At 36.7% G+C, this 4,831-nt stretch overlaps 1 pseudogene across 1 annotated transcript; it reads right to left on the bottom strand.

The window, feature by feature from the left end:
* Positions 1–859: 859 nt before the first annotated feature.
* LOC147545781 (small ribosomal subunit protein mL103 (rPPR7) pseudogene) lies at positions 860–2,766 on the bottom strand (annotated as a pseudogene). The gene has a single exon (XR_015224007.1). The product of XR_015224007.1 is annotated as a small ribosomal subunit protein mL103 (rPPR7) pseudogene (transcript).
* Positions 2,767–4,831: the final 2,065 nt, after the last annotated feature.

A 4,831-nucleotide genomic window follows, 5' to 3' on the forward strand; every position in this document is an offset into this window, starting at 1 on the left:
CATTTCCGGCTGGACTGGGGAAAATTCTAACTGCAAAAAGAACATTGTATTTTTCCAACTGTGTTTGAAGAAAGCCATTGATAGTACTTCTCTATATCCAAGGACTTCAAGAAATCTTTTTACTAAGTTTACCATGTGTTCTCTCAATTTGATGAGGACGATAATCATACATGACGGTCGTGAGTATGGATTTTGTGACTGCCGAGTTTTCGGAAGGACTACACTACCATTAAAGCAAGACCCAAAGATCAGATGCTGATGTCGCCTGCCGCACTGGTCAGTTTATTTCTCTCTCTACTTGGCACATCCAATGGGAGCCGGCCACATCAGTGTCCGATAGTTGCCCAATACTGCCCCTCTTTTAAAATCATAACAGTTTTGATCCTGAAACCATAGCCCCCTTAGATCTTCACATCATCCAGTAAAATGTTAGAAACATACTCTATCAAAAACATAATTTCAATTAACTGGAACTATTTCAGAAGTCGGTAATAACGAATGATACGTTAGGGTGACCAAGCCCTTTAAAAGGACTTTGGCTTTCAGCCAAGAACAGAACCCCAAATCATGTGGTGGCGACCAAACGATGACTGCAGTAGTTCACACAGAGTTAATTGACTTTCAGATTTTCATCACATGAAAGAGTTGATTGACAGATTTGGTAATCCAAATCGAAACTAATTATGAAGCAGAGGGACTTCAATATTATTTCACCATTAAACTTCACAAACAAAAAAAACAGAGATTTTTCATTTCATTAAGCAGTTTTCAACAAACTTCTGATCATAGCAAAAGAATTTTCAGGACTGTGATTTCCAACAACAAAATGGTAGGAACTAAAAATGTTAACACAGATCAATTTGCGATAAATAAAAACCTAGCCGCTTATTATCTGCAACATGAAAAGAATCTTGTTCACAGTGAAGATCTTATTGAAGAATTCAGAACAAAATACAAAATTTAATCAACATCCATAAAAACGAAGCATACATGAAGAACATCGTCAAAAAAAATCTCGTCGAACATTAGCAGTTCATTATGGGCAATAACTCAATCCATACAAGGATGACAAATTAAAAGAAAAGGTAACAGAAAAGCATAAACTTTCGGAGCAGGATATAGTTTAACTTACAGCTTCAAATTCCATCTCCCGACGATAAACTGATTCCCCTGTTTTTGATGTTCGAAAATTGACTTATTCAAGACAAATTATATAAGGTTTTAGCATAACTAACCTTACAATTTACGTATCCAGGGTAGCATTAATTCTGTTGGGTAGGCATTATTCCATCAAAATTGAGCTCCGAGTTTAACCCAAAAGCTTTAAATTGAAGTAGATGAAGCAGCTTCTTTTGCAGCAGAATCTTTCTCCACATTCAACCCAAGTTCTATCTCAAGTTTCTTCCAAGCATTTAAGAAATTAGGAGGAAACTTCTTCTTCACAATCTTAATCAATTCCTTCACTTCCGTTAATTTCGATTTCTCTACTAACCCTTCAACCAAATGTCTCATAGTTCCAAAATCAGGAACTTTATCTCTCTTCCAACTCTCCTTAAACACCTCCAAACCCTTATCGAAATCTCCATTTTTACATAAATAATATATAAAAGTTCTAAAAGTTGCAGCATTTGGAAGACACCCATTTACTTCAAGATCTTCATAAACTTTCTTAGCTTCCTCCATTAATCCATTCTTACAATAACAAGTTAACAGATAATTATAACTTATCGTATCGGGTTTCAACCCGTTTGAGGTTATCTCCTCTAACAATGCCAAGATTTCTTCAACTTTACCCTGATTACTAGCTTGCATTATTTTAACATTATAAGCAGTAACATCAATCAAACAACCTTTTTCAATCATTTCTTTCCAAATATTTTCAGCTTCTTCGATTTTCCCTTTCTTATACAGAGAATCTAAGAGAGTTGTATAAGTGATTGTGGTAATTTCAACATTTTTCTCTTCCATTTCTTTTAGAATTGGAAAAGCTGATTCAGGGGAATCAGATTCACAATACGATTTTATCAAAATTCCATATGAAATCTTATCAGGGGAAATATTGAATTTTTCTGACATTTCAGAGAAAAGTTGAGGTACCTGATCGAATTTCTTGGATTGATTGCAAGCAGATAATAGAGAATTGAAGGAGATAGCTGATCGTGGAGCACCAAGCTCGTCCATCTGATTGAATGTCCGGAGAGCTTGATCAAACATTCCAGCACGGCCATATGATCGAATCAAGGTGGCAACAAAGGGTTCTTGGGTGATTTTAGGGCTTTTTTTGTGGGATTCAAGTAGAACTTCGATGTCACGGAAACGACGAGATTTAGCTAAACGTTTAACAGTGATATCTTGAGCGTAACGAGATGAAACTGGAGAAGAATAGTGATTGGAGACGGAGGAGTAGATTGCAAGGGCTTTGTCTGGATCGTGTTCTGATCGAAGTCTTGATTTAGCTGCAGATATGGAGATTGGAGAGGAGGGGGCTTCGGAGTTCTCCTTGGCTTTGGAGTTCGCCTTGGCTTTGGAATTCGCCTTGGTGTTAGTGGCGGTGGTGGCGGTGGTGGTGGCGCCAGTGGTAGCGAAAAAACGAACATGGCCGATGGAGGAGAAATGGTTTATTTTTAGGGTTTTCATTTTTTTTGCGAGGTGGAAGAAACAAAAGAGGCGGGAGGAGACTGTGATTCGGTTTTTAGGGTTTAAGACGATCCTCACTTCTCAGGGAAGAGGTAGACAAGCCAAGGTTGAAGAGAATTTAAAATTGACACTTCCAAAAGTTCTTAATTCAGGTTTACACCCTTAACTTTTTATTCTTATTTTTTTCAAAAATCGGCTAGTCATTAATAGTCATTGATACATCATCAAGATGTGTTAAGAACGATAATCGGCTAAGTTAAACCAAAAGTTAGGGATCTAAAACCCCGCGACATAGACCTAAAAGTCGACATAGATTCCACCTCTTTTGTAAATCGAACGCGGGACTTTTATGATTTTGAAATTTATGTCAACACTATTAACCACTTGGACAAACAAATGTTGACTACACCTATCCCACTAAAAATCAAGAACTATTTTTATTCTTTTTCGTTTATTCACTAGGATTAAGAAGGATTTGAAAATAACGAAGATAAATAAGATGAATAAAAATGAAAATATAAAACAAATTGTTAGTTGCGGGCTCGCGGCAAATAACCTACGTTAATGGAGGTCTTCGAACCAAAAGAACAAATGGTAGAAATAGCGGAAAGAAATATATAAGAGAAAATAACAATACAAGAAAATAAGAAAAATGACGGAGATGAAGAAATCTTTGAAGATGGTTATAAGCGAAAAGAAAAATATAACCACGATAAACTCAAAAAACTCTTAAAACCCTAAAAAAATACAAAACTTTGTGAAAAGGGTTAAATTTGTCACTGAATGCAGAAAACATTAGAATATAAATTTATAGAATATAAATTTAAGTTTTTTTTTTGTTGTTGAGAAAATAAATTTAAGTACATATTTGATCCATCAATTATACATTAAAATAGAATTTTTTTCACTCCCTACAAATCAGATTAGTAGTTTAATTTTTTAACTCCCTACAAAGATGCAATAACCTAAAATAAAATCAATCGAGTTTTAGTAGGATTTTGGCAATTGTTCTTGGGATTTTTTCCGTCGTCTGAGTTAGTTGAGGGGGAAGTGAAATGAGGGAAAAGAATTGAATGTTAGGGTTTTGCTAAGTTACATGAACGGATGGATCTTTTAAATTTTAACGGAAGCCACAATATATTTCCATCGGTTCCTGGTTCTTAAATCTCCTTGGAACCATTTGCCTAACCAAACGGCCATATCACTCCGTTTGTTTAATCCTTCTGGACATGTCAGGTAATAAGACGGTGGGGTACGGAGTAGGGATGGGGTAATTTATCATTTTTCAAAAAGATTTAATATAATGGATCTTGATATAGGAAGAGCATTTTTTAGCAAAAGCAGTGCATTAGATAGGGAGAGCACTCTTTTTAGAATAGGGAGGGATAAACATTTTCTTAAAATATCTCAAATTTATACTTTGGTCTCTCCCATCAAACTATTTTGGACCAAAAAAGAGAGAAAAGAGTATCCTCTTGTTCGACTAAAAACCTTCGAAAGAGAAGAGAGAATTTTGTTCGACCTAAAACCTTCTATCAAATCAAAGAGAGAGAAGAGAGATAAACATCCTGAAAAGGAGAAAACCCCTTGCTAATGGGCTCCACACTCGGTCAGACCTTTTTGAAGAAGGTTATGTTACTAACTAGGGGTGAGAATCGGGCGGGTATGGGCGCCCACAAGTATACTAGCTTCGGGTTCGGGCGGGTAGATTAGGTGTTTGGCTATTAGGGTAGCGGGGAGAATCGGGTGGGTACTTATCAAAATTCTCTTACCCACAGCCCGCCCACACCCGCTAATATCGTCGGGCCATCCGGGTTCGGGCGAACCGGGTGTCGGGTTAAAAGCTAGCTTGATTAAAGCTTCCTACCTGCTGCCTTGATACAACTCCATATTCTCAGCCCAAACCTGTGTTATAGAAGTGATACACACTTCACTCTCAATATTGGATCCGAGCAACATAGTTTGATTAAAGAAATAACCTCCTACCCCTTTATAAAGCTTTGAACCAAACTCTCACATGCAAAGGGACAATGTGGGACTATGTGAAATCAAGTTACCTTGAGTTGGAAATCTTCTCTGGAGGTTTGAAGATAGTCCCAAATTGGGAATAGAAGCAAATCTTACATGGAGATAGACTTATAAAGCCAACTTCAACTCTTGAATCCCAGTTTCATTAGTGCTCATATCAAATAAG

This window comes from Eschscholzia californica, unplaced genomic scaffold (genome assembly GCF_041429995.1).
Source record: "Eschscholzia californica isolate CP2 unplaced genomic scaffold, dmEscCali1.0.p SCAF_4, whole genome shotgun sequence".
NCBI lineage: Eukaryota > Viridiplantae > Streptophyta > Magnoliopsida > Ranunculales > Papaveraceae > Eschscholzia > Eschscholzia californica.